The sequence below is a fragment of the Chaetodon auriga genome, chromosome 6 (genome assembly GCF_051107435.1).
Source record: "Chaetodon auriga isolate fChaAug3 chromosome 6, fChaAug3.hap1, whole genome shotgun sequence".
In the NCBI taxonomy this organism is placed as follows: Eukaryota; Metazoa; Chordata; class Actinopteri; order Chaetodontiformes; family Chaetodontidae; genus Chaetodon; species Chaetodon auriga.
This window is the reverse complement of record NC_135079.1, coordinates 6288811-6312754: the sequence shown is the minus strand read 5'-3', so window position 1 is coordinate 6312754 and position 23944 is coordinate 6288811. Positions and strand designations below refer to the sequence as shown.

Sequence of the window (23944 nt, the reverse complement as noted above, 5' to 3'; positions counted from 1 at the left end):
CTCGAGTCTCTCTCTTTCAAAAGTCTTCTTTGTTGTTTGTCTTCTCCCCTCTGGCTCAGGTTTCCCACTCTCTTCTCTCTCCATCTCCTTGTTTCTTCCCACTCAGTTTACATTCAGGCTGTTTTCCGTCATGCCTTTTCTTGCTTCTGCTCCTTTGTCTGAGATATGTAAATCTGCCTTCCCTCTGCGCCTCTTTGCTTCAAACAGCACTTTCGAGAAATGACTGTCGGACTTCAATTTTGCAGAAAGCCACCATCAAAACTCAAACTAGATGGTGACCACACACAAACAAACAAAGAGACCCTATTACAAAGTCCTGACTGGCAAACACACACACACACACACACACACACACACACACACACACCAAATGTAAATATTGTGAACAAGCCTCGACTCGGGAACTTCAAATCAATTTCCTGATGTGTCTTTAGCAAGCTTTGAAGCTTCATTCATAACACTGACATTCAAATGCTGGACAGCTTCTTTTTTTTTGGGATGTTCTGTATATTATAAACCTGGTGTTTCTGTATCCTGGGCTACACTAATATTACTGTACTGTTTGTAGAATTAGATTGAAGTGGGGACTGATTGTGGTTCAATGTGATCAATCCAATTTCAAACGACTCCAGAACATTAAGTCCAAAAGCCCAAATTTATTCAATACCTACATGCACTTACGCTGACGAGAATCATATTCATTCATGTCATAAATAATTTTTTTGGGAGGTGATAAAATATGACAGACATTCAAAGCTTCACTGGAAAACCTGAATAGACGATTTAAATGTTTAAAAAAAAAAAAAAAAGAAGCCCATTCGGTGCAGCCGTACACTGGCAAGCAGTCGACAAAGGAAGGGAATAAGTAAATAACAACAACAATATCAAGCTTTGAATAATGAAGTACGAGACACACAGAGGAGGGGGCATCCTTTGGCTTTCTCTGAACATAAATCTGTCCAGACTTTGAAAACAAACATAAATAAATACTGTAAATCATGTATTCGCCCTCGTGTTCACTCAGTAAGCTCTGTTGCTGTTTGCCTGTGGTTAAACAACACGGTTTGATCCTCAGCTCCTCCTGCCCACATGTCAACATGCCCTTGAGCAACACACTGAACCCTTAAGTGCCTCTGATGGTAAGGCCATCACCTTACCAAATAGCTTGTGTGTGTGTGTGTGTGTGTGTGTGTGTGTGTGGGTGTTTGTTTGTGTGCACGTGTGTGTGACTGCGTAAAGCGCTTTGGATGAAGGCGCAGTATAAAAGCAGTCCATCTGTAAACTGTAATGATTTCTGGAACCACTCCCACTGCCACTTTAATTAGCAGACTTCTCTCAGTTGAAATTTGCCTGTATTGAGGTATTGATACTTACAAGTAATGATCATTTTCATGATCAATTTAACTTAATTTCTTTCCTTCGAATCGAGTGGTTTGTAGATAAAGTGTCAGAATACATCATCATGATTTCAGAATCTCAGGTGCTGCACAAACTCGGTTTTCACAATTGTTGCCAAGTTTGCACCTCTAGACTTAATCACTCCTTATCTAAACAGCTTCAGCTGGTTATTTCACTGTTTTGTCCACCCTGCAAAGTTTTTCTCTTCTGTGTTTTCAGTGGAAGTGATCGTTGCCATCTGTGCTGTCAGAGGTTCTGATTTGTGGCTAGGCCACAGGAAGATGTAAAGAGATCTCACAGCTGTACGAAGACGAGCGAGGCCGTTGGCTTGCTGAGCGTGCACAACACAAAACACACACACACACACACACACACACACACACACACACACACACACACACACACACGCACACACAGATACGCGCCTACATGCATGAATCAATCCCATATTCCCTTTAATATGCTGAAAATCCAGTGGGGCCACTTGTGGTTTTCTCTCAATGACAAAAATCTGAAAACAACAAACCAGTCACACAGATGACAAACACCACACAAACCAGCAAAGCTCTGCCTCATTAAAAACAAAGTCAGTCAGATATGAGGGAGGCTCCAGCGCTGGTTTCTGTGGGTGTTTTCTGCGACTGCACTTGCTGGTGCAGAGTTAGCCGTTCAGATGAGATGCAGCGTTGGCCCTCAATCTGCGACCATCTGCTCCTGATTTGATAGCAGCAAACACTGTCTGGTTTAGTGCCAGGCGAGATATCACACAACACCTGCTGCTTGGTGCCACTACCACCAAGACACAAGCCCCACGAGACTGCCAAGTGAGACCCAGACTTGTACTGAGATAAGAATAACTTCTGAGGAGCGAGTGGTGGGGCAGAACTTTATTTACTGAAAGCCACCCTGGTGAGACTTATGCATAAAACATTTCCCTCTGTGTGTGACTTTTTAGAAATAAAGAAATAATTCAAGAAATCAGTTTAGTATGCAGTGAACCAGACCTGATCTTGGTAATAAGGTGAATGCAATCACTGTGCAATAGGAGAGCAGATGAGACAGAAAACCTCTCAGTGTGACTACTTCTCCCTCTGAAAGTCACAAAGAGGACAAAATACGAGGACAAACGGTCAAGAATGGTTTCTCCAGTATGGTATTTTCACTCAATCCCAATGCAGTTTAATCAAATATTTGTTCTTTCTGACGATTTTTCATATCATATGAATCACATTTCCTCCTTGAATATAAACTTTTTACATAATTCTTTTCTAAACAAAGAACAAATATCCAGCGTCTTTGCTTTAATTGCCACTGATACACATAACTGTTTAACCAAGGGACGTTTCTGAATATCAAAAGCCCATTTTTTAACTCCCATACCACCCTTTCATCTTTTTCATTCATCCTATACACCCGAGGCCTCCTTCATCACTTTCCCCATCAGTTATAGCTCAGTGAACTGACATGCCAGAGAAATACTCACTCTGAGGGAGATAAAGCAGTTGGGACCTGTCAGAGACAGAAGCAAGGATGTCACTGCGCGTTTAGCAACCAGTCCAGTTCAGCCAGAGAGGAGCAGCAGCACTCCAAGCTCATCGCTGCCCTCATTCCACCTGCTTAAATGGATCCTGACTCGGGCGGACCAGCGTCTGGCTGTTTGGCAGGCTGGATGGAGGGAAGTGGGATCGATAATGGTAGCTCTGGGTGCGTGTGTCACTGTGTGCTTGCGTGTGTGTGAGTGGTGTGAACATGTGACTGCAGCAGTCAGGGTTTAAGGATATATGCAAACGGTGTCTGAATGGGAGCCTGTGAATAGGTGAGACTACAACTGAATTTTTGGAAAATCTGCTGGAGAACATGCAAATTAATGAACACTTCCATTCACTGCTGTTATGCTAATGTTAGGAGTTGTCACATCGAGATCAGGAGTAGGTTGGACTAATTCTTCGTACAGCTGCAACGATTATTTAATTAATGTATTAGTCAATCAAAGGAACATTAATTACCAACTATTTTGATAACTGATCGATCTTTTCAGTAACGAAAATGTCAAAAAAAAAAAAAAAAATGTTGATTGCAGCTTCTTAAAAGTAAAGATTTGCTGCTTTTCTTTGTCATTTATTCTAGTAAATGAAGGAAGAAGCTCTCTGGAGACATCAGTCTGGGCTCTGGGAAAATGAAGAGCTCTTTTCATAATTATGACATTTTACAGACTAAACGATTAATTGATTAATCATGAAAATAATCACCAGATTAAATAATAATGAAAATAATCATTAGCTGCAGCTCTAATTCTCAGATGCCATTAATCCACTCATGATAGAAACACAGCATTTCTGTTTGTCATATGTATTGATGTGAGGAACGTTACAGTCTCGGCTCAGGCCGTATTTTTCTGTCCAAACCCAAACCGAATGTGAGAAAGTAGGCAGCGAGCCCAACCGGCACCCAAGATGTAATCTGTTTTTTTATATCTGAACCTGACCCAGGTCCAGCCCAGTTAATGTAAGCTGAAGCACTGAGTTTGTGTTACCGTCACGCAGCTCTTCAGCCTGCATCCTGCACCCTCTGTCCACGTCGCTGCACGGCTGCACCCCCAGTCCTCTAGCTGTCATATCTCATGAGAGCCTCACGTTTTACATAACCAACTGCTTATTATCTGCAGTGACGAGTGCATTGAAAAGCCTCCATGCTGTCAATTTTCCTGCATATTTTCCCTGCTTATACTTGACTAAAAGAGCATGAAAGCACCATGTTGAGTAAGCTAGCCCACCCAACATGATGAAACCCAACCCAAACCAGAACCTCATTTCTAGATTTTTGTGCGACCCGGGCCCGACCCGTCAGGGCAGTTTGTTTTGTCTGCACTTTGTTGCAGTTTGCTTTTACCAATACTTCAACTTTTCCACCTCAGCCAAGCAGAAAACATTTTTATGATTTCCTTTTTTTTTTTTTTTTGGTTTCCACTCAGGTTTTTATGTGCAAATTGGAAAAGTGAAAAAAAGAGACGGATGAAACTTTCCTACACAGTAAGAGGAAAGCATCTTCTTTGCATCTTTCAATACCAATTTCACACCAAGCCAGTAGCAGCAGTACTACAGTAGTTGTACTGCAACTAGGTCACATGCAACGTTACAACTCCACACTGCTGACAAGTGACTTGTGTATTTAGGTGTTGGGGGTGGGCTGTGTGGGGTTAGGAGGTGAACATGACTTCACCTTGTAATTGGGGGTGTGGACTATCAGGTGACGTTACAGACTTTTCTCTTTTATTTTTTTTGTCTTAAGAGCAGAGCTACTTGATTTTCTCTGCAAAAATAATTTCTTTGGCCAATAACTACTGTTGCAATGAACACTATACTGGAACTATGGATCAACTGACACTAAAATGAAGTGTCTGCATATATAATTAACTCAAAAAGCTGGACTTCAGTTCCTCTTGTAATGTACAAAGCCCCCCATAATGCCTTGCATAAAGGAAATACAGCCCGCTCACATACCAGTAAGTAGCATGGGCAGGGTCTTCAGTCCAGTTTATGGACATTCACAGACCACGGAAGTAGCTTGGTCATTTTTTGAGATTCTACGATACCACTGCAATGTGCTGTTCCCAGATAGAGTTTTTCTTAAATGTCACCACAGTCCCACATTACAACAAGTGCACTGTTTGGAAAGCTTAAAGAGTACGACAAATCTCACGTGAAGCCAAAGCAGTTCCAGCTTAAGCGACTACTGAGTGCAACATTTTGTCAGATGTAGCTGTAACTTACTGTAACTTATCTGTAGCTGTGTTAATTTAAGATGTCAGGGTAGTTTTTCTGTGGTGTTTTCTTCAGTTTACCCCTGATCAAGCCAGTCATTACACAAGCTCTCTGTGACTAATGTGTTGATAATACAACATTCAAATGTACTGCAGGGCTAATTGCTGATGTTTAATTACTTTACATTCTCTACTTTTTTGCTCTTGTGCTTATATTTACCAGATAATTACTGTATTGTCTTCCAGCGTGCATTATTATGTACTTCAATGTGCACTTCACTTAACACGTTCAATGATAACTTATGATACTGCATAACATACTGAGCCCTCAGCACAGTTGATTGCTGAGGTGTGTATAGATGAGTATAGGTAGTCATAATGCATTATAAGCCCCACCAGTAAACCTGCAGTTTATAACATCCATTAGACACCATGCTTTATAATTCATGGCCATAAATCACATCTATACTGTTCATACAGTGTAGACAGCGCTATGTGTGTTTGAGTGCAGTCGAAAGGCATTATGATCGCATTATAATTCACTGTGAATGCCCCCATTACGCAACATGTTACCGATTAAGTTTAAACCCTCTCTGATTTCAAACCAGCGATCTTATTTTCGAATCCAACATAACAGGAAGCTTAGAGATTTATCAGGAAAACACAAAGCGGCTGAAACAAAAGGCAAGAAGTTGTCACCTACACAAATATGAAGCTGCACTTCACGTTCAGCATAAGCAGAAGACGATAGCTTAATAAGAGGTGCGGAGACATGATCAGTGCCAGTGAATCATGGACACTACAGATGACAAAAAAAAAGAAAACTGTCACTACTGAAAGAATAAGAGAGTGAGAGACTGAGATGTAAAGAAGTGAAGCATCAAAACCAGACAGAAGACTCAAGTCGAGTTTTCAAATCAGGTTCAACCACACTCACCTCTCCACAGAGAGGCAATGTTTTTCCCCTGAGAAGAGTCAGCGTGCTGAGGACAGAAGCTCATTTCCCTCCCAGAGCACGTTCACGGAGAGGGAGTGGGAGCTCGCTCATAATAGTGGAATAACTGAGGCTGAAAGCTGAAGCCATGAGGAGATGGGATATGGGATTTTCTGCTGCTTTATGGCAGAGGGCTTGAATGATAAGACAGCCGTGGCGGTGGAATAGACAAGAGCAGAGTAGATATGAAATAGGAATGAAACTGCAGAGAGAAGCCGGGCAGAGGGAGAGAGCTGTGCGTTGTTTGTTAAGGCAACAGTAAGCCAGCGTCTGTCACCACCACCTTTAAAGAAGCATAAACCATCATTTATTCTTATAGTGTTACATTAAAAGCTTTCAAGATGTTTTTTTTTTTTTTTACATGTAAATACAAGAAAAATGCGTCAAGAGCCCAACACTGCCTTCCTGTTAGTGATGCAGCAGTCACGTTTTACCACTCTTAATACTATGCTAGGGTATGCATGCCGTCTATGGTTCTACAGTCCTTATGTCCATCAACTGACCCGTACTGCAATGATCTAAAGCTGAGATTTGCATGTCTGGTGAAATGTGATTCTAGGTATTTTGTACCTTTTCTCAACCAGAAGTTGTCTGAGTGAGTTATAAGAAAAAACGTTTTGAGTTAAATCAAGTTCCATGTCTGTTTTCATTCCTTTAAGTGTGCCGTGATATTTTCTGAGACAGTTATCACACCGTGAAAATCTCATACTGCTGCAGCCTTAGCTGGAAATACATCCACTAACTATAGGCAGCAGTTCAGCACTTTGGTGAAGGACACTCTGACAACAGTAAATGAACTGCAGGCTGCACTTATTGCATCCTTCCCTCAGATTTTCTCAGCTCATCCAGGGATTTAAAGTGATGACCTTCAAACATCTCCCACGGCTATTCGAGCATTGCCACCTTAAAGTACAGTTCGTGGTGCCATTGACTAATCTCTTCACTTAGTCATGGGTGCTGATGGTGTGTAACAAGTCTCTTTCAGCAGAGAAAAATAATATCAGAATGCAGTACAGGACGAGTGGTGTGAAATGACATTACCTGTGTGACAATGGTTCAGCTAAATCTTTGCGAGCTGTGTGTGTGAGTTTGTGTTTTTCAGTGTGTATGTGTGCAAGGGTGTTGGCACATGGCTACCAGCTTTCAATTTCAGGAGCAAAGCCACTCTGAGCCACAGCTGACTTGCTCCACATAATTCCCAATTTCTACCGAATTTCAGCGTCTGTCCACAGAGGGATTCTGCCAAAATGACTGCACGTCACTCCAGCTTCAAGGAGGTTTTCCGCCGGCATGACTCTCATTTGCTGCCCAATTGAATTTGTGTTTTCAGTAAAATCAACTTTTCAGCTGACATAAAATGTACTCTCTCATTTATGAGTAAAGTGCAAATTAAATGGACTAAAAAAAACGTCTTCTTCTTCTGAAAGTGAGAAGTCTCCTCTGCTTTAGTAACTTTTTCTTGGAGACAGTTAGAAACTGAGAGGGATGTAAGAATGTATGTGAGGCCTGTAACTAAAACTGAGAGCATCAGTATAGACGGGAACAAAGGCTGAGCCTATAGAGAACCCAGATTGAGGCTTGCATGGGCGAGAGGCAAAACCGAGATTCAGTGTTTCATCTGAGAGTTGAAAGTCAGCTATAAAGTCAACTTTAAAGTGAACCTCTTTTGGCTGTAAAAGCTGAAATAAACACTGACTCTTCAAGCATCAGCGTCTAGCTCACAGAAAATGAAGGAGCTCCAGGATGGCATCCCCAATTACAGTCATCAGGGCTTGGTTTTCATCTTTATGAGCGAGCAGGCCATGTTCACGAGTATTGATTGATCCAAGGCCAGTGGAATAAAAGATGGATTCTCACAGGGAGTGGTGAATCCTATTAAAAAGATATAAGTTCCACAGAACAGATGAATGGCCAACCATTATAAGCAGCCAGTTTGCAATTAAGATTCATAAGATGTAAAGATTCATGTATCTTGGGTTCACTAATTTGGTTACATAGTGATGTTTAAATCATACCATTAAGGTTTACGTGATCTGTGCAAAATGCTGCGGAGAGAGAAAAAAATAGTCTGGAAGGAAACACGCACAACTCAGACACAGCTAAGTAAAATAAAGCTCCAACTACAGCCTTCACTATCAGAGCTATGTACCAACAAATGAGTAGCAGTGAGTGACATGGTATGTAATCTACAGAATTCCCCCCGAGATTTACTTTCACAACACAAACAAGTCAGTGAGCTGACAACACACAGACCACCAAAGAAGCCAGACAAGAGAAAGGAGGTGAGAGGAGGCACGGAGGACTCAGCTTATCCACATATTTCAGCTCTGTCACAGCCACTGAAGACCAGTTCTGGTACAGAAGTCTGACTGCATGAGCCAATTTCTGACTTAATGTGCACTACAGTACGGGACAACTCACAGATGTTGCACATTCCCACGCACCGATCAGTTCCCTTGAATCTCCCAGAATATTATTTACACTGCAAACCGTAAAATGTGGGGACTGTTGATGATATGAAAAAATTGATACCACACAAGAAGGACTTAAAAACGCGTGAGAGACGGTTTTCTTTGCGGATTGGCCTTTACAGTGTTCATGCTGCATCAAGGGCTCATCCATATTAATGAAACACAAGATGGACTGTGTGTAATGGACTGGATCCACTGTGATGTACTAAGTGGTTAGACGGCTGGTGGTGTGTGTGTGTGTGTGTGTGTATGTGTGTGTTTGCGTGAATGAAGGGTAGCGGTTTGTGTGTGCTTTAGTGTGTATCACAGTCTTTGTGCATGTTTGTCTGTATGAGCGTTGCTGTTTTGTGTGTGTACAGAGGTTTTTGGGACTTTTGCTGCAAGTAAATTAAATTCACTGGACAGTCGTCAAGCCTTTAAAGCATGACATCATAGCAGACAGTGTGCAATAAGCATGCAACACATTATCGACTGAAGTAGTAAAACTTGTTCTTGTCATTCCTGTACTTGGGAGCAGACAGATTGTAGATTGGTGTGAGGCACATGAAGGCCTCTGACCCTCGGTGTTGGGGGTGTAGAGACCGTTTTAGGGCCGTAATCCTTCAACTGCTGAGATATGTTGCAGTGAAACATGTACAATCTTCCACATATACTGCTAAAAGAATACTTGTGGTGTGTGATCAAAACTCCTTTGTGTTTCATTGAAAGTATTTTCACTGCCAAATGAAACCATGACAATATGGAGTGGGAGAATTCAGTTGCTCGCAATCTGAGGACACATTTTAGCTGCACCATTTACTGGGCCTCCTCTTTCGATCCATCAAGCCTCGAGTCTTCCTCAAGTAAACAAACTGAAAACATGGACTCTACAAGCCCTTTTAGCAGTAGCGTTGACAGACAGCGGTGAGGAACGTGACAAGCAAACGACCTCATTATAAGCTCACCTGACAGAGCTGATTCACCGACAGATTTGAGTTGGAACAGCCAATACCAAACCAGATGATACTGTCAGAACAATGTCCTCATGCACTTCACTCATTAGCCCTCGGCTGGTTCCAACTGTCAGTCTCAGTTGTTCAACAGTCCCACAAAATTGTAGGATACAGCTGAGTTTCAATACAGCCAGTGTGGACCTCAACTTTAAGATCTTAGTACTCTTGGATATAATTTGCTATATATGACATGATTATTTTTTGTGTAGCTGTAAACATCAAGGTCCTGTTGGTACCCCAAAAGTTATTTGTGATCAAAACATACCTGTATGAGTGAACATGAGCTGGGAGTTGGACTGTAAGTCATCTTTTTCTAACCTTAAAGCCACGCGAATCAGAATAAAAATCTGACATCTCTCCATCAGGATGAAGGCCTTCAGTAAGACCCACTGTCTTAAATCTTTTCAGATTATTTACCTCTCTATAATATGTCAATAAATGCATTACAATTGCTGTATAATCTGACCGGTTTGTATTCGGTCACTGTGGGCAGGCACGGCTCAAAGCACCTACTGGGTCACTTTGGGTGAGGAGGAGCATATTCAGGTAGTCGACTAGACAGACGAGCAAAGGGACAGCGTGTTAGCTGCAGAAACATAATGACAAAGAGAGAGAGAGGGGGAGAGACAACTAAAAAAAGACAGGAGAAAGAGGAAAGCAACATTCCAGCGCAGTGTTTAGTATTGTGTAAGCTCTGGGAGAGTTGCTGCAGGCTGGCCTGGGAAAGAGCCAGTGCAGGTCTCTGGGGAGACCAACCCGCTGGCCTCCAGACAAACACCAGCAAAGTGGCAGAGCAGACACAGCCAGATGTGTGGGAGTGCATTATCCACACAAAACAACACACAGATTTATGGACAAACACAAAAGACTCCAACCAGATACTGACTTTCACTCCAAAAATAAAGACAGGCTGTGCACAAAATGAGAAACGTACTCAAAGTGAAATTAATTATGTAATAATAGTAAAGCTGTTAGGTATCATAACACCTCTGCTTAAAATATGTATTCAATTTAACAGTTTTTTTTTTTAAATTTATTTATTTTTTAAAGGTGCTACACGTAGCACTTTTTTTTGTTTGTTTTTTAACACATTAAAAGTACATAGAAAAAACAAAGGGCGTTTGAGGGAAGCTGGAGATCCAGCAGGGACTGATTGTGTAAATACAAATGTAAAATATATAGTGCTCAGCCTGAAGATACACTGTACTGTAACTATAATCTAACAGACTGTATGTAATACAATACACACTGTAACTGCACACTTAGAGGATAGTTACTGTCAAAGTAGTGTGAAGGCTCATTTTAGAGCACAGCATCATTTTAAACCTGCCTTGTTAAATGTGAATATTACACTTCCACTGACTGTATCAATAAATACCTTTCAATTTCAAATTACTGAACATCTACGTAAACTACAGGCAGTAACTGATGTCATTAAACACCTTCCATTGAAAATACATACAAGGCTGCTTTTGTAAAGCTTCCTGACTGCTTCCAGAAATTTATAAGTGCATAGCTTCAACCTGATCACATAAATTCAGAGCAGGAACAAAGTGTTCCTTGTATTCCAGGAAAATCACAGTGCGTGCAGCCTCAGTGTTCACAAAGTCCTTGTCACTGGAGCAGGTAAAAATGTGCAACATGATATCACAGATCAGAGCTTTGGCTCTGTGCTTTTTAGCTTTTGGAAAGCCATGTGTGTAGAGGAAAAACATCCCTACTGTCCAAAGTTATGCGCAAATTCCATGTTATGGTAGATTTTAGTCCCTTTGTAACACTACTCTAGAAATCCCCAGTGGTAGCAAAGCTATTGAGAGCACAAAAAGAAGCCTTTAACATAAACCACAAAGAAAACAGTCAGGAGGAGGGTGGCAAAACATATCAGGAGTCTGCTCAGTGTGAAACCCACAGGCGTTTCGCTTGCCCTGGACAAACATGAGCCACTTTTCTTTGGGCATGTTGAACAACACTGCATGCAACACGGGGCAGGAAGGCAGGAAAAGACGTGTGAAACATGTTCAGTCACTGCTGCGTTAATGTGCTGGTCATGGGAAAAGATGGAAATCCACATGTTTCATCTACAGTAAATAAATAAAACTGAAAAATTCAAACCTTGAATCACTTGCACACAACTGCGGCACTGTAGCAGGTCTATATTAATGCACAATCCGGCTGCAGGGCTATAAATAACAGGCATGTCATCATGAGATTTTCTTCTCCCTCTTACGGTTTTCTCTTTTTTCTGTCTCTCACCCACACTGCCACACCAGCACACACATACCCTCTGCTTCACACGCACACGTACTGTACGCTCATTCACTCTCACTCTCTCAGTTTCACTCCCTCGCACTCTCCATGCTCTGGTGTAAAACTGACATAGTGATTAGCCAGGGGCGGGTTGCTGATGACTGTGGAGAGCGCATGAAGGCTTTCACCCCCCTGACATCCTAACATCCTCCCCGCTGCCACCCGTCCTACCCAGTGATACAGAGGCTGGTTTGAAAACCAGTCCAATAAGTGTGCTCGAGTCTGTTTTATCTACGTGTTTGTTCATCTCTTTCAACCTGATCTCAAGCGCCTCACCAGGAAATGAGCCGCAAATTAGCTTTAGCTATACATCCTTTATACATCTCATCAGTCACACTGCTTCTCTATATGTAACAGCGTTTATCTGTATGGTCCCTGGCAAAGAAACCAAGAAATAAAAATAAAGTTACAGTGAAAATAGACATATCTGAACAATTTGCAGTACTTTACAATACTAATATACACTTGACACTCTACATCCTTTTCCATTGAACATTAGCCGACCCATGCCTTAATTAGTCTTTCTGGACTAAAAGTGTGAGAAACAGAATATATAGGCAGAACGTATAGGGAGCTACAAAAGACAGAAACAGCCCCGAGACGAAACCAAAGCTCTTGGAGAGACTCGTCCTACTTTCTTCAAAGAACAATCGCCTGCTTCTGCTACAGCGCTCGACTGGAGGAGAAAAGAGAAGGGGAGAACAGATTTGATAACAGCTCCCAATTACCACCCATAAAAAGAAAACCCTGTTTTTGCGAGTGTAGAAGTTCTCCCCCTTTTCCCGCGGTGGTGTTGGACTGTGTTGGGCTGACGGTAATGGGGGACAGGCTTATTTCACTAATGATTTAACCATGGCTTTGTCTGCTTCTCTGCCTGCTAACTGTGCTCTCTGGAGAACGGCGATGCTAATCCAAAAATCTGGCTCCAGTATGGAAAACATTCACAGCTGTCTTTCCACGTTATGTGAAATCATGGGTTTTTTCTAAAATGTGACAGACTTTGATGAGAAAAAAAAAAAAACTCAATGTGGGAAGGTAAAAGAGATAATAACATAATTGTACTCCTTAATGAGTTTCAGCTTCTTATCAAAGATTAACTTCACAATTGAAGTTACACAATTGATTCCAAGTAGGCTTAACTTTACTTGACAGTGAAGGATCCAAGCTGAGAAATGACCAACTCCAGAAAGACATACACAACAGTAACTGTGGAAGAACTATAACAGCTGAGTGGACCTGACCTGCATCATGAAGTAAAGCAGGCTGTACTCTGCTAGCTTGTTGGGAGCTAGCAAAAATGACTGTGCTTCAACTGCAGGAACTTTTGGAGGATCTCAGTGCGGCTCCAAGGCAAGGACCTGCCTCTATATGGTAGTACTTTCCAAAAGTACAGGAAGTTTGGGGGTGGGGCTTGCGGCGCAGATTGGTCGAGCACTTAGCGCACTTCATTTCAGACAACATTTAAGAAATCTGCAACTGCGAACACGTTTTATGGTGTTCATTGTTTCTACAGATCAGCACAGAAGAAAGCTTTCGACAGATGGAGCCACAACATCCAGGCCTCGTTAAGAGTTTTCGCTGAGGATGAGATCCAGCGGGAATTGGAAATGGCAACCTGCAATTATAAGGTGTACGTGGAAATCTGCTGCGAGTTAAGCGAACCGAGCCGTGTTCACACTGTTCAATGTTATGATAGTAATCACAAGAAAAACAACAAGTCCCTGACCAGTCCATCGTGGTTTACACTCTCTTTTAGCAGCTAGTGTGAGTGTTAGCAACATTACTTTCATTTTTGCAGTGTGAGCAATCATTTCTCTTAGTGGCTTTGTGGAAGGTGATGAGAGGTGTGGGCCAAGAAACAACAACTGCTGGCATCAAGAGCTTGGAAAGCAATACCACATCATCCAATTACACTGAACACACCACCCCCCCGCTCTCAACTGCCAAGTGCAAAACAAACCAACGGCAGCAGAAACTAATGGATACTGGAGAAGGCAGAGGCAGTGGGAGAAGGCTAACGCCATCCTACGCCACTGATGCTTCCAGGTGAGCCTCACAAAGGGGAGCAGCTGCCTGTGGGTCAGAATCTTTGAAAGAGAGAGCCGGTGTCTGCTTTGTACAGCAGCTCACACAGGGTACAGCACGTCTGCCTCTGCCCGAACAAGCATTTCATCCTCCTTCACTTCCTCCAACCAGCCCCAAACCATTTGAGTTGGTGCATGTGCGTGAAATCGAGCCTGACGGCCTCATTAAAAAATAAAAATAAATTCCATAAAATAAATAAAAAAGTAGACATTAAAAGAAAAATCAAAAATAAGATTTCACACATTTCCACTGGTAAGTTTTGCTGCCAGCCAGTGCTCGCTGCTCACTACGTGTCTTCTTCCTTTCCTTGGCATGGTGGAGAGAGGAAATTTGTACTTTCAGCATGAATATCGCAACGGACACACAAGCAATCATCAGCACCTCCTAGGACTCTCAAGAATCATCATAAATTCAACTCAGGCCTCAATATTTATGAGAACTTGCTGTTTTTTCAAATCCCCACAATGTTTCTGCAGGAAAGGCCAAACTGGAAGAACCTTGTAACTACAGTAAGGACTTTCTGTCCCGGGTAACACTTGGCAACCCCCTCCGATATATCGTTCCAAACAAAGTCCAGAGATTTATACAGCCAAGGAAAAACATATCAAACATTTTTTCCAATACAGCCAAGATCTAATGTGTGTGTGTCAAGGTCAAGCACCAAAATAACAGCAAATGTTGCAGACAAAACTAAAGAGAAGATCGTTGTCTGCTGTTCCTTTGTAAAAGGTCAAGTACGGCACATGAAGTATCTAATGTTGTTACACACACACACACAGTAACATCTGTGGTGGGAGCTGTGGAGGCCGCGCACAAGCAAACAGAGCAGGACCCAAACCTGCTGAGACACAACAACACAGATGGCTGCTTTTTACCCAGCTGGCACTGAGGCATATGGAAACAGAGATCATTAGCAAGATAATAAGAGCATGACAATGTTAGCAAAGGTAAGTCATCAACAAAATCCTCACAAGTTCCAAAAAGTTACCACGTCTGGATGAACTTTCAGTATTAACCAAAACAGCGTTCGATAATTTAAAGCTGCACTAATCAATATTTTTACTGACAATGGATCAAATGAAAGGGGTTGTTCCTGATGAAAAAACACCCAGAGAATCATCACTGAACTCTGCAGTTAGCTCAGTTAGCTCTGCAGAGCATTTTAGTGTCTTTCACATCATTGTTTGGGTTTTATGGCCCACAACTAAACTGTCTCACTGATCTCTGTTTTTGGCACTCTGAAATGAAAAAAAATAAACTACCAAACAGCAGACAGAGGACGTTAGCATGTAGCTGGTAAACATGTTGTACTGGAGCATTTAGCTGATTAAGAGATATTTCTCTGAGGTGTTTGTGGTGACACAGAAGTAAAACACCTTATACAAATCTTTATATGGTGATAATAACAATATCGTGTTCTATGCCACTGGCCCCAACTGGCCAAAAAAAAAAAAAAAAAAAAACTAGCATGAAGTAATTAAGAAAGGAAATACTGCTTCAAATTGAAATAAACACGTTACGTAATGCAAAGCACTGCTTTAAGTAAGACGCGTTGTTGTTTATAATTTATGTATGAAGATGTGTGTGCTCGGGGAAGTACGCCTTCAAATGTTTGTAGGTTTTAACAGCGTCAAGGCTTATGTTTGCACATATGTGGTAATGTCTGGTTTGATGCAGCAGCTCCTTTAATCCTTTCTCCTATGGGGGACCACAGTACCTTTAACCTTTCACTAAACAACACAGACTTCTGACAGTATCTAAGATATGTTTTTTTTCTGTCAAACGTCATTCAAAACCTTTCAGATTGAATGTCTGCCATGTTTAGCATTGGCACAACACATGATATCAGTCTCACACTGGCATAATGTTCCACCACAAACATCGGCCACAGTGCATCTCATGCTCATTTAGCTATTTATGCCAAATGGGCATCGAGAATCCATTTAGGTCAAACAAACACAATACCAGCTGTATTTTTACCATTTATTTTACCAAATATGGATATAGTAGGTTCTTTTGAAATCATACAAATACTCAATATCACAGCATGTTAGTCATTTAAGTTGGGAAGATTGGTTTCATGCATGCAGTTTTTCCTTTGGAGAAAGCCAGTATTGCCATACTAATGGCAGAATGTGCTAGAGCAGTGTAGAGAGTGGAATCAGCAGAATAATGAACACAGCATGAGAGAGCAGTCACAGCATGACTGTAGTCCACGGGGAGTAACCAGACTCTCTTGGCATCAATTTTTAGAGTCACAAAAATGTATCTTCGCAATTCAAAACAGCACCACAAATAAATGGAAAGGCAGCTATTGCAGAAGATAAACCAAAGGCTTGGTATGTCATTAATTCAAGTGGGCACGCTGCATGGACTGACTAAACAACCAAGAAAAGCCTGTGAGGACATGAGAAAAACCCAGATGGACAAACAGACCAACAAACACACACACAAGCACACAAAACAGAAGTGAACTCACAGTGCAATGAATCAAGCGGCAACGCTGGCAGCCATGGAGTCCCAGCTGGTGAAGCAGAGAGCACCTACTTCTGCAACCTGCAGATGACAGACAGAAAAAGACAAAGAAAGTCAGAGAGGAAGACAAACAGAATGCAGGAGAGAAAGAATGAAGAGGGACAGTTATGGGACGGGAAACAGAGAAAGCAAATTGGGGACGGAGGGAGAGAAGAAGAAAGAGCATTTGGTTAGTTTGCCTGAGGCTGATCTCTAAGCACTGTGGCTCGTTTTCAGAGCAAGTCATTGTTCTGGTTTGGCATTAGAGAACAGATATCAGATTTATTGGAACATTCAGCACCCATGAAAATAAATCTGAAAAACCTGTGCTTCCCTGACCTTCAGCAGGACAAACCATTTTCAATAATAAAAACTTTTTTTATCTGGTTGGCACACAATGTGAGACAGGTGCAACAAGATAAGAAGTTCCTGGTATTTCTCACTGGGGATTAAAAATAGTTTATTGGAAATGTTCATTAAGTGCATGTACTTCACTTACAAATGTGAACACACATCATACCAAATGCACTTTCCATTTAAGTGATGTTTTGCAGGGTGAACTACTGCAGGTGCATCTGTCTGGAATAATAAATACAAAACTGCAGTGAGAAGCTCAACACAAGTAGCACCATTAACCCAACATCTGATTTAGTGGTACATTTAGCGCCTTGGGAACTTAATCGTCATTGTCTGTGCAGAAACGCTGTTGTTGTATTAGAACCCAAAGCACAACACAGGCACAATGAAATGTACATGTAGTTATTTTATCCTGCTGTGACCCTGGGCGGTCTGAGTTTTAAGCCAAGCTGTACGCCAGTCACGATTCTTAAGGTCCCATTTTAATCGCACAAGCGCATCAACAAACATGATGTGTGGATATCTCGAAGGGCTCGTTCAGACGGCACGATTTCCTTGTCTTAAACGATGGTGATGTGTCAGATTCAACGATCACAGAGCCATAAACTCGTGCCGTGTCTTGGTTGGGTGACTGGCAGGACTACACACATGACCCCAATCGATCACGGCACACCATCAGATGTCATCAGGGAGGCAGGTGAAGCATCTGTCAATCAAACTGGCAGAAGAGTTGTGTGTGATGCTGGTGGTCTTGTGTAGCGAAAAAAAAAAAAGATAAGAAAAAGAAAACGGCTGTGGATGTGCTATAAAATTACAAGCAAATGCAACCTGTGCACTGTGCGCTCTGCACCGGGCATCAAAATACCACAGAGAGGGCAAAAGTGAACTTCAAAGTCAGGAAAGCACCCAGTGGTCAGAGCACTAGTTGTTGCATGGCCACAAAAACAGAGCCCTCACTGCTTTTCTGAAACATAATCCTCTGGTCACTGCTATAACTCATCTACATTCTTCAATACATACACAATGCTCTACTGAGCAGCATGCAAACATCTATCTTGTCCTGTTATCTCGTCCGCTGAAAATAAACTGGACAGTACCAGCTCCCCTAATTCAGTTGGTGGATTTACTGGCAAGTGTGGAGGGAGGGCATATTTTCTGTGAGTGCACTGACAACGCTCAGTCCATTTGCAAATTCAATCTTCTTTTTGCTCCTTTAGAACCTGTTTGAGGTTTTATATTTGGAGACAACAAAAGGTGGCACCATGAGTGTTCCTCCACAGCCAAGAAAAACTTCAGGAAACAGCGCAGAACCATCCCCCCATACGAGGGATCCCATGTTTAAAACCGTTCTGCATTAATTCATCCGAGGACGAAGCATCTTGTTGGAGGATAAAAATAGCCACAGTCATCTCCGAAGCCTTGGGTTCTTTTTATGAGCCTGTTTCTTCGCTTGAGAATGGAAAAATGATCTGTCAAAACCGAGATGTGGAGAAAAAAATCCTTCGAAGTTCTGCAGTGATAAAAATGATGTACATTAGTGAACGTGTATCATGAATAAATCCAATTTGGTTTACAAAACTTTCATTTGTGTGTAAGCTTCCTCTATATTCAGTGTCGTGTGGAGCTTTAAAAAAATTCTTGATGATGAACATTTTTGACCAACACCTTATTTTTGCTGGTTTTTTTTTCTTGTTTTCTTTTTTCTGTTGTTGTTGTTTATGTATTTTGTCTATGTGTGCATGAGGAACAACTGCCATGGAGACTCAAGGGTTCAGCAGTATCCTCAAGCATGTTTCCAGTTAACTTACATGACTGCACAAAAAACTGTTTGATTAACATTTTGACACAATTGCATTGATATAATGCAACTGGAATGGAATTATGGGTTGATCCCATCAGTCTCTTGCACAACATTATGCAATTTCCATGCAGTGAACTATCAGTCCCCCCCCCCCCACCCCACCCCACCCCACAGCTTTCATGAACATTTCTGAGAACTCCCAGGCACAAGCTGGGTACTATTTTTGTAGCTCAGGCCATTCCTATGGGTTATCATTATATTTTTCTCAACAACATAACTGCAGTGTTTCAGGAGCATTACTGCTACAATGGAGTCCAGTGGGAAAGCAACACGAGCAAACCTTCAACATTACTATAATCAAATGGAAGAGCAAACAAAAGGCAAAAGTTGATGTTGAGCTGTTGTATACAGCAGGTCCAGTGGATTTTGCAGAGATACTACCAGCTGCCTTTGTGGTGGAGGATGGAGAATTACATAACAGTTCCAACAAGTAGTTCAGAACATAGCGCCAAATTGGGAGTTTGTTTACAATATATGTCTCTTCTCATCATTTGTGTTGCTTGTCCTGTTGGACTCTGTTCAAGTGATGTACCCAAATGTTAAGAGCGGTCAGAAATGATGAATAAACAACAAAATAGGTTGAAAAAGAAAAGCGAATTTTCCTTTAACATTGCTGGAGATTTAAGTTTAATGATACCTCTTCTATGTGATGAGTTGTGGTTGTGGTATCTACCCCGCTGGTTGTGTTTTAATTGCCATGTAGAACAGCTGCAGTGTGAATATGCATGCCCCAGACACCATTAATCTTCAGAGCAGAAAAAGTTCAGGAAGAGTATTTCTAGTGCTGAGGACTGTTGAAAGCAGCCTATGCTCAAACAACCTATGCTCTGGTAAATGTTGAAGTGTTACTGAAGCACAGTAGAATAACACTCGCTCTATCGAGCACTGCCCTCCCACACACTCCAAGAGTGATACACACCTGCAAGCTGTTCATAAAACCAATGGACAGTAGAACAATTACTCAATATGGTTTGTTTTTTGCTCATTTCCTCTGCCTAGATTTCAAACTTTGAAACTGGCAGCCCTGCAGTCATAAACAGGATTATCCAACCACAGCTCTGTGTTGTGGTATTCCTCTTCAGAGGCTGCTAAACTATCAGTCCAGCACTGTTTGTTTTGCACATTTCAGCAGACTTAAAATTAAAGTGTGGAGTTTGCAGGTGCCACTGCACACATGTCTCTGCCTCTGTGAACTTAATTGACCACAATCCCTCCCTCCTACCCAGTAAACAACAGCTGGTTCCCGTAGTCCACCTGCTACCTGTAAATTCCCTTCCACAGGACTCACAGCTCGAGCATACTATTGGTTTGTCTGCTCTAAGAAGCAGGGACAATGGGAGCGTGTGTCGCTGCTTTGACACCGTAATAACAGTTTGAGTTTTCAACTGGCACACACGGCAGTAAACAGGCTTTTAATTGACTGTCTGAGTGTTTTTCAAAGCATGCCTGCGTGGCTTAAAAATAAATGTACCGGTATCTGTATCTGCCAGTTGTAGCATATCTACAGCATATGTGGGTGATTCAAGCTTCCCGCAGTTTTTTTTGCCTGCTTATGCCACATTTCTGTACACGTTCATACCATTATGACTGTCTTTGATCCAGTATGAGAGTAATTAGCACTGCTTTGTAGTTGTCATAAGATAAACCTTTGTTCCACAGCGGGCAGAGAAAAGAAACCAGATCAGAAACACAAAAACATGGATCAAAATAATCCTCTGGGCGAGCAATTTCACCTAAATTGTGCATGATACCTCCATGAAATCAGGATTAAGGTATAAGAACGACTTTACAATCCATCAATCACACACACGGCTGTCAAGCAAAACATACCAAGTGACTACATTCGCTAAGCTAGACAATGACTGTATGTGTTGTTTTGAGGTTATTCTGTAAGGAATCTACACAACAGAGTGACGACTGGAAACTTTTCTCGCTTCTCTATGATCCAAAGCACAACAAACAATAAATGATTAAGAAAATAATAGTTAAGACGAGATCACGAAAAAGTGCTAAACTGCAGATACAAAACTGCTATTTGTCCGTCCAGTTTTGATCATAATGGTCCAGTAAATTCAAAGGATTGCCTGTCTTAACATGTAAGACCTGTTTTTCTCTTAAATATGGTATGTTGGATATAGCATAAGCCTGTGGTTGAGTAAAGAGACACAAAGGAAGCTTTTATGCAACAACAGGGCTCAGTGGAAGACCACAGACAAATTATCGCTTAAAATCCTGAGCTTAGTCGAAGAGTCAACGCCACACAGGCAAGAAAATTGTTAGCTGTGACTTAACACACAGATCAGTCCTACAGGCAGCTTCATGGAGATGCACACACTGAGTTTAGGATCAAATCAAATTGTGAGGACCCTAAAGATTCCCAGCCTTAATAAAGACTGCTTTTAAGCAGCACAATTGGTCCTCCATGTGGCTCCAGAGCTGGCAGAGGGCAGCTGCCAAATGGTTTGTTTCCCAGTTGATTCAGTTTGTTGCTTGCCCTCAGTTCTCCATGTGGGTGAAATGGGAATAAGCAAAAAACATGCCAATCAACACCTTAGCTTTAAAGGCTGCCTGGATTATTTTGTAGCTCGCAGTAAAACGTTTCGACACTAGAAAAGAAGACAGAAAAAAACATGCACCAAGGTAAAAGAACAGAGGGGGAACACGAGGCCTACTCTAACCGCTTCAGGTACTGGTCTTAATCCAACACCTCTAGCATCTACATGACTTATAGCTTTGACAGTTTTAAGGATTTTGCCAGACATCACAAAATGAAATGAAGTCTAGGTATGTGAAAAGAAACACAATAACTCTCTTGAAAAAAAAAAAAAAACTTGCCTTCAGCTTGCAATGGCAACAAATCACTTTTAGGTTTAACATGACACCCTTAATTCACCTGCAAGTCAGCTGAACATGAATCGCTCTGAAATACATGAATGAAATTAAGACAGAATTGACTGAAAACAAGAACAAACACACAAATCACCCTCTCCGTGGTCAGGCCTAAAACCATTAGCTAACATGCGTGTTGTGTCTTCCTGCTTACAACTGATTGGGCAGAAATGTGTTGGAGGCGGGGTGGGATTATCCAATATACATACAGCGAGAATAGTCACAGATAAACCACAAATCAACTTGTATTAACTTGACTGTACTCAGTGCACTGCTGAGCAAGTGCTTCCCCCTTCACATTCGAGCGAAATGAGAAAGGCTTTACCAAATCAATCATTCGTCATCTCAGCCTCAGTGTGCGTTTCTCTCTTTCACTCCCAGGTTCCATTATTACAGTCAGTTAAAAATCCCTTTATTGTGGCTGGAATTTCTATGCAGACAGTGCAGGATTATGTTGAGAATGCAGAGAGGAGAGTCAGGGTGCAAACAACAGTTCCTCTCAGCATATAAAGCTTCTCTTTTAAACATTTTTTAAGGTTAAACTGCTTCCGCACAAATTCGATATTCACAGGGAGGAGAAAAGGAAGCACAGGCTGCTATAATGTAGCGCGAAAGCAGAAGACTGAACAGGATAACAAAACATAAACACCGGTCTTTGTCTCAAAAAGGTTACGTTACATGAAGAGAAGAAAACTAGTGAGCTAACAAGTATTTCTGAGCAATGATACACTCTCATTGTTGTCTCAAAGCACTGAACTGTGACTGAAGAGCTGCAGCTACTCCAGTGCGTAAAGTGTTCTCATTAACATGTGAGCCGGCTTGTCTAAAGCCACACATCCTGCTTAATTCAAGAGTGCCCCATCAGTCCCTTCTCCAAACACTTGACACTTGAGACAGGATATGATCATAATGATGCATAGGCTGGCTTGTGACTCCCTCTCCTCCGCTTCTCCCTAACTTCACTTCATCTAATCTGTCCCTATGCACAACCTTTTCGCTGTGGATCTCTTAAGTCCTGTGTGATCATCCCCTCCATCTGTGTCCATGAGCCTGTCAGTATGCTAAGCAAGCCTCTGCCATACTGAGCAGACAGCAACAGTTGTTGGAGGCTTGAAGAGCAGGGAAGAGGAGGGAGGTGAAGAGTAAACAAAAAACAACATAGCAAGCTACTTACAAAGGAGCAGCGTGTATCCGATCAGTGGCCAGGCCGGCGAACAGGAGAGAGAGCCACATGACAGACACAGTCGATATGGAGCTGGTGCATGAATGAGAGACAGAGAGGGAGGGAGGAAGAGCTCAAGTGCTATGTGAGGAGAGAGGGAGGGAACAAGTATGAGAGTGGTTCATGATGAGGGAGCCAAAACATCACAGAGGAGAGACAGAGGGAAGGAGAATGGGAGGAAGAAAGACAGCAGGGTAAGAATCTACTAAACTTGGCTTCTTACTTAAGAAGATAAGGCACAAGACACAGAAAAAATCTGAGAGGGAAAGTAAGAAAAGCAAATGAGGGGCAGCAAAGACATGAAGCTGGCCTTTTCCTTCTCTTCAGCAGCACTCACGGTGTTCAGCCCTCACATGTAACGAGCTCACTGCAACAGTCGCATCATTTCGGCCCATTGAAAACCTCTCGTGGTGAACAGAGAGAGAATGAAAGAGAGAAATGAGAGAGTGAGGCCGAGTTCTCCCAGTAGGACTTATTCCCAGAGAGACCTATCGGTTTCATGATGCCTCTTAACGATACGTTTTGCAGACAGGGGCACGGTCGAGCAGCTGTCAACCTCTCATAGATATGGACCTGAGCAAAGGCCAACTCTGCTCCGCTTAGTACAAATTTAGTCGTCGTTTCAGTAGAGTAATGGTTTGTAAAGTGAGTCTATAGACAGAGAGAGAGAGGGAGTGATCTCCTCTCCTTAAATGACTTCTATCACAGTGCAAGGCATCAACCGGTGAGGCAAATCAGTGGCCACAAGGGCAGGATTTTCGTTTTTCTGGGGATTTGCCAAACAACAGTGTTTGGCCAAGTGTTACCTTCCTTGGGCCTTCAACTGCACCCACTGGCTGTGGAGCTAGATAACATGTCTCGACAGGGCTGTTCAATGGGACACAAAAAAAACAAGCAAACTACCTGAGATTTATCGTTTTTTTATCTCCTTGGTTAATTTTCTGGGCTGCAGCTGTTTGAAGGATTCAGACAACCATTAAAAATGTTACTGTGACAGATGCTGAGCAGATCTTTTTCCTGGCTGACATTTGGACTTGCCGTAGCAGGACAGGTACAGGTGAAATAAACCAACTTGTTAACAATGGCTCAGCTCC

At 42.1% G+C, this 23944-nt stretch overlaps 1 protein-coding gene across 3 annotated transcripts in view; it reads right to left on the bottom strand.

The window, feature by feature from the left end:
* The window catches only part of peak1 (pseudopodium-enriched atypical kinase 1), a 94916-nt gene that overhangs the window by 32673 nt on the left and 38299 nt on the right, over window positions 1–23944 (bottom strand). For 2 of the 3 annotated variants that reach the window (XM_076733026.1, XM_076733027.1), the window contains one exon: window positions 16487–16563. The gene's annotated coding sequence lies outside the window, so the exon portion shown is untranslated. Of the gene's footprint in view, window positions 1–16486; window positions 16564–22802; window positions 22946–23944 lie in introns of those variants that run through there. The other variant, XM_076733028.1, reaches the window with a different exon arrangement.